Source organism: Bolinopsis microptera, chromosome 4 (genome assembly GCF_026151205.1).
Source record: "Bolinopsis microptera isolate Bmic1 chromosome 4, MBARI_Bmic_1.0, whole genome shotgun sequence".
NCBI lineage: Eukaryota > Metazoa > Ctenophora > Tentaculata > Lobata > Bolinopsidae > Bolinopsis > Bolinopsis microptera.
The window spans coordinates 4,034,702-4,050,762 of NC_087075.1; the positions used below are offsets into that span (position 1 = coordinate 4,034,702).

At 37.3% G+C, this 16,061-nt stretch overlaps 2 protein-coding genes across 2 annotated transcripts in view; one reads left to right on the forward strand and one right to left on the reverse strand.

The window, feature by feature from the left end:
* Window positions 1-12,791, reverse strand: part of LOC134814430 (UNC93-like protein MFSD11) — a 91,753-nt gene extending 78,962 nt beyond the window's left edge. The window contains exon 1 of the mRNA XM_063822542.1: window positions 12,769-12,791. The gene's annotated coding sequence lies outside the window, so the exon portion shown is untranslated. The remainder of the gene's footprint in view (window positions 1-12,768) is intronic.
* The window catches only part of LOC134814423 (uncharacterized), an 87,783-nt gene that overhangs the window by 25,722 nt on the left and 46,000 nt on the right, over window positions 1-16,061 (forward strand). The gene's annotated exons all lie outside the window — the stretch shown is intronic.

Consider the following 16,061-nt stretch of genomic DNA (forward strand, 5'->3'; position numbering starts at 1 on the left):
TCCAAATTATCAGCAGCAAAACAGGGTAAAATGTGTTGTCAAGCTATCCTTTGCAATATCAACCTTAAAAACTGTTGATTTGACGAAGTTGGGAATATAAACGGTAGTGGAAGAACTGTGGAAGTACTACCAATACCATAACTTCATAATGTAACAATAGCAGATGTTGAGCTTACTGATCACGTAATTTATTGACAATAATTTTAGCCGCTTTGGAATTTCTTGGAAGAAAAATTACATAATCGTGATCAATGAATTTATCCACAATAGCATTTTGACGATTTCATAAACGTGCGATTTTTAAAAGTGTTCATTTAACAAATATATACTTTGTAAATGTAATATTAGAAATAGTGTTTGAAATGTTGTTTATCTAATGTATATGAAAAAGTTTACACCGTGTTGACTGTTGACGTATTGCAGAAAGATTGCATATTGCAACAAACATAACGAAGACACACGGTAAAATTGTATTTTAACTTATCCCGCGGCGCGCGCAGGATACTGATAAGTAGATAACAATCCAAAGTAGTAAACTTGTATCAATCAGACGTCTAGGACCCCGCATTTACAGCAAGTTTTTTGACCTGGTAACCTGGTAACCTGGTAACCTGGTAACCTGGTAACCTGGTAACCTGGTAACCTGGTAACCTGATAACCTGATAACCTGGTAACCTGGTAACCTGGTAACCTGGTAACCTGGTAACCTGGTAACCTGGTAACCTGGTAACCTGGTAACCTGGTAACCTGGTAACCTGGTAACCTGGTAACCTGGTAACAATCAGACGTCTAGGACCCCGCATTTACAGCAAGTTTGTGTCGTGGAACTGTTTTCATTCTGACACTGTTTACAGGTCCAAGAGTAGGATGGTGGCCCTGAAGCAAATATTTGTATATAATTAATTACACCAGCAAATAAATCGTGTATAAACATATTTTCTGATTTATTGATTCTATGGCAGCTAAACTTAAAGGGTTGGAAGAAAACTAAATAATCGGCATTGTCATCATTAGGAAGCCAAACATGAAGCGTTTTCTCCTTATCAATCACTAAGAAAATTACACGACAAACTAAGATAAAAGATCATTACTTGGTTGTGGAGTAGAAGATGAAGAGGATCCTGGAGCAATAGAAGTAGAGGGTCGTGGAGCAGAAGAAGAAGATGACTGAGGGGCAAAATGTTGTCTGGAATTAGTCGGTCTTCTTGATCTGCACTCGGCGCAATCTGAGAAGTATTTGGTTCAATGTCATTGTGTCTGTGAATAAACAAGCGAAGGAATGAAGGGTATTGAGTCAAGGAAAGTGTAAGGCCAAGGGGTTATCCGTTATGGAAACTCACTGTTTCCACCGTCAGTATTGATTCTTCCACACCCAATACATATCCACTGGGTAACCTGGGAAGATAAGCATGATTCCCAAAACAATTAGACGAACCAGATGTAAAATTTTCAGATGAGACCCTAGCGTTCATTTTAATGTCCGTTCAAACAATGTCCGACAAGGTAGTTAAATTAAACACATTAACTGAATGCCTTTGATCAAGCGTTCATTTTTATGTCTGTTGAAAATTATGCCTGTTCACGCATTGTCCGGTAAAATAACGTCCGATAAGGAATATGACATATCAGCTTATTAGGCACTACGTCATCAGTGCACCTACCTGAACAGGTGTTGGACGCTTGGTCCTACACATCACACAGACAGTGTTACGAGTGCTGTTCACTGTTGTGCAGCTCAAACAGGCCCACTGTGGTGTGTCACCTTTCGAGGATCTGAGTTGACAAATTAAAATATAATTATAAGGTACATTTTTAAAATTCCTGATAGAATTTCCATGGTGAAAAATGAATTTTAAATGCTGATAAAAAGGGAAACTCTAGAACTCGTTGTAAGTATAAAATGTACTTGGAATTGTTGGCTCCAGGAGCGGAGGAAGAAGTGGTAGGGACCGGTTGATCGTTTATAGGTTCGTTTACGAAGAAGTAACATTTGCAGCAGCAATCAGTCCGAGGTGGATTAGCTGTTCTACATCGGGGACAGTACCAACCACCACTGAAAGAGGAGTTGTTGTTGGTTCAGTGTTCATGACTATGTGACAGCATATTAACTGGCTTAAGTCGAGTTACACTTGTATTTAATGATAGTCCCTTATTTAATGACAGTCCTTTATTTAATAATAGTCCTTGCCGATTTTTAGTGGTTTGCTACATTCCAACGCAACGTTTTTGCGGCAAAATCAATTCTTACTCAAAAGTTGTCTTTCTCAAGTTAATGCAAAAACAAGGAAAATGTAATTTACTAACGCAGATGTGTATACAACGGTAGTTCTCCTCACTCCTCCGTAATAAGCTCCTCCGTAGTATCCAGGTCCCCAGCCAGGGTGTCCGGGCCCCCAGCCTCCGCCATGACCCCACCCTCCTCCGTGTCCGCCCCAACCTCCTCCCCCGTGCCCGCCATGTCCGCCTCCGTGGCCGCCACCGTGGCCGCCTCCGTGGCCGCCTCCACCACCACCTCCTCCTCCCCCCGCCTCCACCTCCTCCACCTCCTCCGCCTCCGTGTGCCTGAAAAAATATCGTTTTAATTTTGTTCAAGTCGAACTCGAGTTCGGAGACAAAAACTGTTACCAAGGTGTCTGCAAAACCACAACCTAGGGATGATTTGACTTACAACCATATTAGGCCCGTCCTCAAACTATCAGAACCAACTCAGATGATCAGATTGTCAAATTTAACACATTAAATACAAAGTATAACGAATAACAATTAACAGAATAACTACTGTCTAATAAGTTGTACGGAGAGAGTGTACATCTTGATACTGTAACTGTGTTAGTTGCAGTGTTAGTTGTACAAGCTAAACACGGAGTCGTGAGCCAACAACCACGGTATTGTTTAACTACTGTCATTTTCCGCTCATTTACATTTTCTAATTGATGTTTTGGGACAAAGTGAGAGTCTCAACTCAGTTTTTCAAACAAACAGTTGTCGACGTTTCGGCCCACTGAGTGGAAACTTTCACTTTGTCCCAAAACATCAATTATATGATCGACCCACTCAAAAGAGCGAAAAAACAGATTCTGATTAATATCATTTATGAGTATTGCTGAAAGCACAGTGTAAGGCCTACACGGACCGCCTCTAACTAGCCAATCCCTGTTTACATGCCGTGTAGCAGGGGACTAGAAAGATATATATTATATTTTCATGAAAAACCGCTCCATTGCATATAATATAAAGCCAAAGTATTCATAATAAAGTTTTAACTTGTCACTGATGTCATTTTCCCCCCGAAATATTCATTTTTCGGTAAAACGTAAATGTGTGATTATATTAACCGTAACGCTCAGATACTATACTATTACTATTTACGCTCAATTACTAATACACAATTAAAATACGATTTTATTAAAAAGAAATAAATTAAATCAAATAATTTTGTAATTCTATAAGTATAATATCTCTGCAGTGCACTGTAAATTGATAAACAGAACAGCAATTTAGTAATAGAATAATGGATTGTACACGACTAGCGTGTAAAAACTCAAACTCAACGTCAAACGTGACGCGTAACATTTCAAACAAAAACAGAAATGGCGGACAATTTTATAGTGCGCGTGTTTGATCGTCCACATGTTCGATTTGTTCCAGAATAATCTTGCGCATGCGGCAAGTACGATTTTATTATTATGACCAAGGATCAACCGAAACCGCTTTTTTGGACTGGCAATAATCTCATCATATTTAGCATTAATAATAATTTCGAATGTTCGTTTCATCTTGATGCTCGAGAGTCACTGTCGAAAGTAAAAACAGCTTATGATTTTTAAGGCATTGAATACAAATTAAGTTGATTTTATCATCAATTCATATTTCAGCTGTATTGAGAAAAGACAATTGCAAAGAGAAGTCCTTTTAAATTCTTTAAGTCCTTCTAAAGTCTTTAAGTCCTTTTATATTCTTTAACGTGATAACTGATAAAGTTAATTCCAATAAGAACTTTAAAAACATTGAACAATTATCTACAAATATAATTCAATTGGTTAATTCTTGTTATTGATTATTGAAGGTTGCATAAGCAGTTATTGCCAAATTAGTGTCCGACTGACATTTATTTTTCACAGTCACAATAATACACGTTTTTGTGGCAATCATAACTGGTTAAGTCTCTAATTAGTCATATCTGAATTTCTGACTGCAAAGTTATTTTTCAATGATACTGGATTCTATCCGAGGGTCTCTATAGAGATCACGACAGTGTCTACTTACAACACAACTCTACGGATACAATGTTATAATGTACGGAATTTTATAATGACTGACTGAAAGAAGACTGAAAGAAGCTGGCAGCATGTTAAAACGGCAAGTTATTGTAATATAGCAGTGTTGTTGACTGAAAGAAGACTGAAAGAAGCTGGCAGCATGTTAAAACGGCAAGTTATTGTAATATAGCTGACTGAAAGAAGACTGAAAGAAGCTGGCAGCATGTTAATACGGCAAGAAGACTGAAAGAAGCTGGCAGCATGTTAATACGGCAAGTTATTACACTGAAAGAAGCTGGCAGCATGTTAATACGGCAAGTTATTGTAATATAGACTGAAAGAAGCTGGCAGCATGTTAATACGGCAAGTTATTAGACTGAAAGAAGCTGGCAGCATGTTAATACGGCAAGTTATTGTAGTATAGCAGTGTTGTTGACTGAAAGAAGACTGAAAGAAGCTGGCAGCATGTTAATACGGCAAGTTATTGTAATATAGCAGTGTTTTATAATGACTGACTGAAAGAAGACTGAAAGAAGCTGGCAGCATGTTAATGACTGACTGAAAGAAGCTGGCAGCATGTTAATACGGCAAGAAGACTGAAAGAAGCTGGCAGCATGTTAATGACTGACTGAAAGAAGCAGGCAGGATGTTAATACGGCAAGAAGACTGAAAGAAGCTGGCAGGATGTTAATACGGCAAGAAGACTGAAAGAAGCTGGCAGCATGTTAATACTCTGCAAGAAGACTGAAAGAAGCTGGCAGCATGTTAATACGGCAGGTTATTGTAATATAGCAGTGTTGTTGTTCTGAAAGAAGCTGGCAGCATGTTAATACGGCAGGTTATTGTAATATAGCAGTGTTGTTGTTCTGAAAGAAGCTGGCAGCATGTTAATACGGCAAGAAGACTGAAAGAAGCTGGCAGCATGTTAATACGGCAGGTTATTGTAATATAGCAGTGTTGTTGTTCTGAAAGAAGCTGGCAGCATGTTAATACGGCAGGTTATTGTAATATAGCAGTGTTGTTGTTCTGAAAGAAGCTGGCAGCATGTTAATACGGCAGGTTATTGTAATATAGCAGTGTTGTTGTTCTGAAAGAAGCTGGCAGCATGTTAATACGGCAGGTTATTGTAATATAGCAGTGTTGTTGTTCTGAAAGAAGCTGGCAGCATGTTAAAACGGCAAGTTATTGTAATATAGCAGTGTTGTTGTTCGTGTATCTGGATATTTCTTCACTACTGTTCCTCTCTCCAATCAGCCAATGTGTCTCCATCTCCCCTTTTCCCTGCAAACAAACAATAGATCACTTTCACTTTCACTTTATTGCACACAAGATACTGAAGAACAGCTTTTAGTTCACCACTATATAAAAGCTTCATACGTTTTTCGACCAAATAGTTATTAAATGTTCACTTCACAAATTTTAACCTTGACGAAGATAATGCCTCTTTTAGATATGAGAAAACCTTCCTCCAGGATGACACCACAAACGTCTGTGATTTGTATTCTCATGCCTGTTGTATTATTTCATTAAATTTGAGTTTTTAATATAAAAACAATTAAGATATAAGCAGATTGTCAAAAAGACGTGGCTTTCACAAACAATTAAACAGAAAAAAAATCAAGAAGGTCCAAAACTTCAACTCTTTTGCAAGTGCACCTAAACAAGACGATTTCATTCTAGCAGCAGTGTTGACGGTGTCTCCGAAAACACAGAATCTGGGTAACTTTACTCCGATAATCCCAGCTGCACATGGTCCTGTAATAACGTTGTCTGGTCATAACAAATGTATATCAACCCCGTAGTTATGATAAATACACTGGTAAAGTTAAAAGTGGTTTCCAACTGCAAATAACCAGAGTCGTCTCGAATACAATCGATAACAAAAACGTTCACTCTTGCCTCTTTACCAAATTTAAGATAAAGTACAGACCTGAATCCCACCTGTCACACTTGATCCCGGCATCCTCTTCTTGCTGGGACACTACAACTTAGAGGTAAACTAACCATATAAATGCTATCCTCTTCCAGTCCCTAAAAAAACAAAAAACAAACCTGAAGCGATGCCCTGTATGAGCCTAAAACAGACAAAATCCCCATGAACACCCAGCTGCAGACCCCGACACATAACACTCCTCAGTCCCAGAGCAGTGAGCGCTATCTCCGAGCAGTGTTTGGTTGTGGGACTTCTGTCAGGTAGACCCGATACCACCAAACACTCTCCTGCTGCTGTTTCTATTTCGTTTACCTTGTGGGATTCAAGCACCTGGTGGAGGGGCTGTGTTGGAGCATTGTTAAAACAAAACACTTATAGGTCACTAGAATTGGTTACTAGGTTACTAGAACTGGTTACTAGGTAACTAGAACTTGTTACTAGGTAACTAGAACTTGTTACTAGGTTACAAGCACCTGGTGGAGGGGCTGTGTTGGACCATTGTTAAAGCAAGACACTTTTAGGTCACTAGAATTGGTTACTAGGTTACTAGAACTGGTTACTAGGTAACTAGAACTTGTTACTAGGTAACTAGAACTTGTTACTAGGTTACAAGCACCTGGTGGAGGGTACTGTGTTGGACCACTGTTAAAACAAGATACTTATAGGTCACTAGAATTGGTTACTAGGTTACTAGAACTGGTTACTAGGTAACTAGAACTTGTTACTAGGTTACAAGTTCCTGGTGGAGGGTGCTTTGTTTGACCATTGTTAAAACAAGTCAAACAAGTGACTAGGTGAGGGGGCGGGCCGCAGCACTCTTGTTGTCGGAACCTATCTACAGTAACAACTATAATCTGGTTGGTATACTGAGAAACCTTGAGGTAGATCCATGAGCAAACAAAGAACTATGATGACGAAGTATCTCGATTTCCTGTCTGTCAAAGAATTTATTGTCGTCAAAACAAGATATACTTATTGAAACAAGTAAAGTTAGGTTAAGTAAAAAGTACTTTTATATTAAATAAAGATTTATTTGAATTGTAGATTGGTTCTTTAAAGATTTATGGAGAGGAATTACGACGGAATGTAACGTCAGGGTATGTTGTATTGATCTGAATACTTAAAGGAAGGTAAACCATATTTGCGCATATCATTAAGAAACTGACCCTGTCTCAACCACTTGCCATAATACAGATATCCACACTTGTCTTAAATATGAGTGCTTATTTCCTCACCAGTGAAGCAGTAATACTCACCAGTCATCAGTGTCTACATTAATTAATATGTAACGTGCATTATTGAAAAATATTAGAATTTTCTTGTTACGCTATAAATGAGAAAAAATAATCTTACACAGTTACACAACTAAAAGTTTGCAATTTACCTCTGCAATCCTCGTGTAAAACGCCTCTAGGAACCGCACATAAGCAAATGGACTCATATCTCGTGCAGCTAACCGCTGTGACGTGAGTTTTCTTTAGACTAAACTAATTATAATCAAATAATTAAGTAATTAACTATTGTAGCAAATTTTCTCATCTTTAAACGTTATCCACGTGTAATAATACATATTATATATATATTATTAAACGAATGAAAATGTTTCATCTAATAACTGCGGAGTCAAAAATTTTAACAAATTAGTAATAAATTAGTTAATCATTGGATCAGTCTCTTACCTGGAAATCAGCTAGATCTGCGAATAGAACTGTAGCACTCTGATAACTTCCTACATACGGTGTGTTGGTTTCACGGCACCTGCAAAATATTTATAGGTTTAAAAATATATTATGTATAATGTTTAGTAATGTAAAATGTATTTATATCCACCAGCGTGCGCTTTTTCGCATAGCGGGCTCTCGCCAGCCCGCTGTCAAAGGGCCCGATATCTCTACAGCCCGCTCATGATATAGCCCGCTAACAAGTGACATTTAATTTGACCAGTAGCAATATAGCCCGGAGTTCTCTAAAATATTTTCAGTTTCTGTATCGTCTCCATGTGAAATTCCTTATTACACTGACTATATATACATTTTATTTTTGTGTCCGGTAGGGCTGCTCATGCAGCTCGTGAGCAGATGACATGATACTTTGATTTATATCAAAGTTATCATAACACACTACATAATACACATCAGCACTATAATCCCCCTATATTATTGATATTCATCGTCACTGACATTACATCCATTATTCCCACGGCCCAGGAATGCAGTGCATCTCCAGCCCCTATATACGACACAGCCCTTTATGATTGGCTTACATTGAACACGTGACGTGTTACCATGGTTACAACAATTAGTGGCGACCTTTTCTAGAGTTGACTTTTATACAAGCTCCATTGTTTATTTATAAAATTATATATTAACTGTAATACGCCCGCTGGTGGATATAATCCACATCACCTCGACCCGCGGGCGGAAAAATCGTATAGCACTCGGGCCCGATGGGCCCTCCGTGCTATACGAAAATATGTCCTCCTCGGGCTAGCGCCCTCGGGGACATATGAAATATTGCACGCGCGTGCGCGTGCAATATTTTGTTCCGCCCGCGAGTCTCCGGTGATATGTATATATATTGGAGCTTAGTTTCATTCAATTATTCTGTTAAACTTCTTTGGTATTTTAGTGACCGCAGTTTACGATCATTAGCATTTTATGGAGTTAAGTTATTGAGTTAAGTTTTAGGGAGACGAAGTTGATGAATGAACTTTGTTTGAGAATTTAATTGGACTCTGACCCCTGCAGGTCTGTTAGACCCACAGGAATTGAAATTAAATTATAAACTTTGGAGGACAATAACCTTCTCATTTCTCAGTTTCTTCTCAGTTGCCACTTAAGCGTTCATACACGACACATCTTACAACACTTACCATCATCCTACATTACACATTCTGATTCCCCCGGCATCCTCCCGTAGGACTGCCATACCCCAGAGGTAGGCAAAGCTGAAAGCATCCACATGCTATCCTTTCGTGGGCCACCCAGGCTACACAGTACACAATAGGGCATAACCTTCAAATTTCCTTAACCACACAATATGGCATCATCCGGAACAAACCTTCTAATTTCCTTAACCACACAATAGGGCATCATCCGAAACAAACTTTTTCATTTCCTTAACCACACAATAGGGCATCATCCAGAACAAACCTTTTCATTTCCTTAGCCACACAATAGGGCATCATCCAGAACAAACCTTCTCATTTCCTTATCCACACAATAGGGCATCATCCGGAACAAACCTTTTCATTTCCTTAACCACACAATAAGGCATCATCCAGAACAAACCTTTTCATTTCCTTAACCACACAATAGGGCATCATCCAGAACAAACCTTTTCATTTCCTTAGCCACACAATAGGGCATCATCCAGAACAAACCTTCTCATTTCCTTAACCACACAATAGGGCATCATCCAGAACAAACCTTTCCATTTCCTTAACCACACAATAGGGCATCATCCAGAACAAACCTTCTCATTTCCTTAACCACACAATAGGGCATCATCCAGAACAAACCTTTCCATTTCCTTAACCACACAATAGGGCATCATCCGGAACAAACCTTCTCATTTCCTTAACCACACAATAGGGCATCATCCAGAACAAACCTTTTCATTTCCTTAACCACACAATAGGGCATCATCCAGAACAAACCTTTTCATTTCCTTAACCACACAATAGGGCATCATCCAGAACAAACCTTTTCATTTCCTTAACCACACAATAGGGCATCATCCAGAACAAACCTTTTCATTTCCTTAGCCACACAATAGGGCATCATCCAGAACGAACCTTCTCATTTCCATAACCACACAATAGGGCATCATCCAGAACAAACCTTTTCATTTCCTTAACCACACAATAGGGCATCATCCAGAACAAACCTTCTCATTTCCTTAACCACACAATATAGGGCATCATCCAGAACAAACCTTTTCATTTCCTTAACCACACAATAGGGCATCATCCAGAACAAACCTTCCCATTTCCTTAACCACACAATAGGGCATCATCCGGAACAAACCTTCTCATTTCCTTAACCACACCATAGGGCATCATCCAGAACAAACCTTCTCATTTCCTTAACCACACAATAGGGCATCATCCGGAACAGCAGCGCCTCCGACATGTCGTTTTGCATTTTCAGTACTTTCATTGTCGTCTTCGTTCTTTCGCTTTGAGCCTGTGAGAGGAGCCGAGCTTTACACCAACATACAAATTTATTAATACTCATTGATTTCATACAATTTGTTTAAAATGGATTTTACCGTAAGGTCTGTACTATTCACTTATTGGCCCATAAAATATTAAAATCGCTAAAATATTCAAAATCTCTACTATCAGATCTACACCTTGAGGTACAGATAGATTTGTTTTATCTTTCTGATGTCGATGACAGCAAAAACAGAAAGAACAAGGCATAGTATGATGAGGACAACTTCTGTAGCGTACTGGTAGAGGATAGCTTTATTGATAAGACTGGTCATGTTCTCGTTCACTGTGAAGGCTACTGCATCTTGGATCGCTTTTATGTGCTGAAGGTGAAGTAATTACAGATGTAATTCGGACAGTTTTAGAGCTTATTATTTAAACTTCGTGAAAATTCAATACGGTTCAATATAATCATATTACTATATAGCAATGCACTATTTTGTACAAATTGTCACATGGTATCCTATCAACTCAGCAGCTATAAAAGTATAAACACGCAACATAATCATAGTAGTATGAATGTAATAACTAATATATGCTACTAATCAATATTACAGGTAGTAAGTTACAAATACGTATTATAATGTTACATACCATTACTAAAGTACTAAGTTACTACTAATCACGGTCCCTTGCAGGTATTAAATCTACAAACCCACCTCATCGTAGCTCATGCCGATGTTAATCCAGAACAGAGCGATCTTGTGGGACTGCTCCACCGGTGCATTGTCTCTAATCTGCTTGAGGAGAGTCCTCAGATCACCGCTGAAACGGCATTTTAATTGGAAGTAGTCATGGAAACGGTATTATTAAACATAGTTTGGATTTTTATTCCGATAAATAAGTCCAACTTCAAAGCAGCTGTCTTACTAAAGAATCTCCTAATCACATTGAAGACATTGTATACTACTAGTTGATAGTTTATATTACCATGAAGCAGTGTATTAACAATAACGTAAAAGACTTTGTGTTTGGAATGATGGTATATCATGTTTGATATTTCATATTATATAATATTGGTAGCAGTGGACAATGTCCGTTACCTCTGTATTGTGCTCTGCCAATTGCAACACTTGAATTACTTTATTGTATAATTATACTGTTTGACACTTTTTAGTAACTGCAGAAGATGCATCTGACCATTTTCAATAGTTCCTACTTTTAGTTTTATCATGTTTGAAATGTATACCTGTATTTGAACAGAGACTGGTATATTTTCGATCTGATTGAGTCCCCGCCATAAATTTGGGAGAATTGCAGTGAATAGTCGTGCAGCTGAAACGAGTGTTAGTTAGAAAAATAATGCTTGTTCGATTGGTTTTAGCCAGTAGATACTTAGATAGTATACCAGAATATTTTGAAGTAATGATACATCTTCTGCATCATTAACCCAACATAATGTTTAAAGTGATTCCGATGATAAATCCAAGAAGTGTCCAACATAGCTGGCATGTCAAAATGAGCCAGATGTAATATTAAAGCTACATTCAAAGCACCAATAAAGAGGGATTGTATGTCGAGGGAGATAGTTACTAGGTTACTAGGTTACTAAAACTCACCTAGGTTACTAGGTTACTAAAACTCACCTTCAAAGCACCAATAAAGAGGGAGTGTATGTCGAGGGAGATGGTTCCGTTCATGAAGTACATCACTCCCACGCTCTCTATCAAGAAGAGCTGGTACCTGCTAAAGATGATCGTCTCGTACGTGACCTGCAGTTATTAGAACTGGTTACTAGGTTGCTAAAACTCATCTTAATTTTTTAAAAGACAAGACTAAAAAAGACTAACAAAATCGTCCACTCGAGGTACAACAGATTCCTTACTGTGAAGCTTAACAGAATTGATTGAAATGATTACCTTGGTAACCTTGGTAACTCATTTAAAAAAGTTAAGACTATAACCAATCACTTGACTCACCAAAGTGTTCCACACAAGTGAAAAAGAACCACCCTGTAACGACTGAATTACTCCTTCATAAATAATCTTAATCATGATGTGATAAGCTTTAAAGGCCTCTTCTGCACGCAGCCTCTGTGCGTCAATAAGTCCCCGTAGCTTCTCCAAGTCCGCTATAAATTCAAGCTTACTCGCGTAGTTGGTTTCAAGTGTCTTGGGCCACGTTGATATGAGAGCTGAGAGATAAAAATATCATTTAGAATATTTTAAAATGGAATTTTGTGTGGACAAGGTTATTAGTAATTAGTATTACTATGATATTTTGGAGAGGTTCACTGTTTATCAGTCTCATGATAAGATAATAATTTTAGGGATAATATCCGGTAGTAGAGACTAGGTAGGAAAAGTGAAACTACTGTTTAGGAGGAAACGCGAGCTTTAAGTTTGCTACACTTTTATCAGGCTCAAATTATTTGTTATATAGTAGTGTTGAAAGTATTAAAGGTTATTAATACTTTCAACACTACTATATAAAAAATAATTTGAGGCTCTAATGATGTAGTTTTACGAAGATTTCAAGCCTTATGTTGTGTGTTTCCTTTCGTGTTCAAAAGCATTATAAAGGTTATTTGTTATATAGTAGTGTTGAAAGTATTAAAGGTTATTAATGTATCACAATTTCTCTCTTGGAATTACAAAAACCAGCTTCATTTCTTTTAATAATCTGACCTAAAGATTCGTTGCTCTTTATTCTGAGGTCACTGACAACCACAACTGGGTAGTCGAGGTTTCCGTATATGTACATCATAGTCCACAACATCTCAGCATTCAGTCCTTCTACTGCTTTAGAAAACTGAAATAAAATAGTCAAGTAAAAATAAATAAATTAGTCCCTCATAAGCTTTAGGAAGCTGAAATGTATTAGTCCCTTAGAAAATGAAATACGCTCATACAGGGTGAGTTGAAAATAGTGTGTGGAATGTAAAGATCGATAATTTTTTTTATGAAGGAGCAAATTTTGAAAGGTGTATTGCTATCAGTTCATAAACGTTACACATTTCATTGTTGCATCTCATTCGATTCTGACTCATAATTTGGATGATTTTTGGCAGTTTCCCAAAAATTCGTAAATTCGTCCTAATGGGGTTCTCAAATCGCGTGCCCTGAAAATCGAGTCTACAAATATATCTTCTCCTACATATTTTGCGCAATCACCCTGAAACTTTCAGGATATGTTCTAGGGATCATTTAGAAGAGATGAGCCAGACAAAATTTTGAGATAAGCCTTTAATACATTTTTGTAGTTCTTCAACTGATATAACAGTGTAGTGAGCTGAAAAATAAAGATAAAAAGTCATTAAAACTACTTTAGAAAAATAAAATAGAATTGATTAAAATATCCGCAAAGTTATTTAAGTAAAACTAACTTGTTGGCTGCTTCCCACTAGATTGTGATTAGCACGACTTTGTCCGTGCGACGTATTTCCCTGGAATACATACAATTATGTAACGTGATGGAAATATTTTAAACGGGTAATAACCTGTCCAAACCCAGGATACATAACATGAAGACTTTGTTGTAACTTTGTATGAGAAGCATTAATACTGATAATTAAATAATATCCAGTTGAAGGAAAATAAATGAAACAGGAAGTTAGGAATATGGGCAAATGTTCGGCGTCAACACCATCTTCAGACTCAATAAATGTATTTAAATGTAGTTGTGAAAATAGTTTAAAACTTATTTTATCTATATTATATTTTTGTCTATCAATTTTTTTCTATTATCAATTTTTTATAAGGGTAACTTAGTAACTGGTTACTAGGCTACTAAAACTGGTTACTAGGTTACTAGAACTGGTTACTAGAACTGGTTACTAGAACTGGTTACTAGAACTGGTTACTAGAACTGGTTACTAGAACTGGTTACTAGAACTGGTTACTAGAACTGATTACTATAACTAGGTTACTAGGTTACTAGAACTGGTTACTAGGTTACTAAAACTGGTTACTAGGTTACTAGAACTGGTTACTAGGTTACTAGAACTGTTAACTAGGTTACTAGAACTGGTTACTAGGTAACTATAACTGGTGACTAGGTTACTAGAACTGGTTACTAGGCTACTAGAACTGGTTACTAGGTTACTAGAAACTGGTTACTAGGTAACTAAAACTGGTTACTAGGTAACTAGAACTTATTACTAGGTTGCTAGAACTGGTTACTAGAACTGGTTACTAAAACTGGTTACTAGAACTGGTTACTAGAACTGGTTACTGGCACTGGTTACTAGAACTGGTTACTAAAACTGGTTACTAGAACTGATTACTATAACTAGGTTACTAGAACTGGTTACTAGGTTACTAGAACTGGTTACTAGGTTACTAAAACTGGTTACTAGGTTACTAGAACTGGTTACTAGGTTACTAGAACTGGTTACTAGGTTACTAGAACTGGTTACTAGAACTGGTTACTAGAACTGGTTACTAGAACTGGTTACTAGAACTGGTTACTAGAACTGGTTACTAGAACTGGTTACTAGAACTGGTTACTAGAACTGGTTACTAGAACTGACTACTATAACTAGGTTACTATAACTGGTTACTAGGTTACTAGAACTGGTTACTAGGTTACTAGAACTGGTTACTAGGTTACTAGAACTGGTTACTAGGTTACTAGAACTGGTTACTAGGTTACTCAAACTGGTTACTAGGTTACTAGAACTGGTTACTAGGTTACTAGAACTGGTTACTAGGTTACTAGAACTGGTTACTAGGTTACTAGAACTGGTTACTAGGTTACTAGAACTGGTTACTAGGTTAATATAGAACTGGTACCTGGTAGATATGGTAGCAGGAGTAACAAACCACCGCTAAGATGGGAATTATAATACAGACTATTATATTCCTGCTCTTCTTCTTGTACTCGAAACCTTTGTCGTCCTGTCACATGATGTTTAATTCCAGTTACACCACAAGATACAAAATAGAATAACAAGGTCACATGTTACAGTAAGAAAAAGATTCAACGAACCCTTATACTTTACCGCGGCTGGTTCCTTTTTCTTAAACTCTGTGGTAAATTGTGGTTTTACAGTAGTGATAATTACGGTTATTCTGCCTCTTGATCGCTCAGTATAAATTGTAAAATAAATTGTCTTACCATAATATATTGATCTTTATACGACCCGCTTATCATTGGTTATAATTCTAGCTGGTCGAGTCGATTAGTGGTAGACGGAGTCAGTATTTGAGAAAAGGTGGATACAAAGTCATATCAATCGTAGAAAATCATAGAGTTTAAGTTTTAAACAGTTTTATCGCAAAATATAAGAAAATACTTACATTCACTACGCTGTCCACAATATCATTAAAATCATTTTGTATTTTATCCCAGGAATTTACTGAATCTGAAAAAATAATTTCATGATAATTTGATCGTTTGATAATGAAACATATCGCATCAGGAATATGAGGAATAAGAATTTGTAAAATGAGATAATGACTGATCAGGAAAGCATGTCCACGAAATACTTGATAGTGATCGCATGGGGCCAACAATGCTGAGTGGAAGGGTTGAAGACAAATAATTAAAATTACCAGCAATCCTGAGTGAAAGGATTGAAGACAGATAATTAACTTTACCAGCAATACTGAGTGAAAAGGTTGAAGACAGATAATTAACTTTACCAGCAATACTGAGTGAAAGGATTGAAGACAGACAATTAACTTTACCAGCAATACTGAGTGAAAAGGTT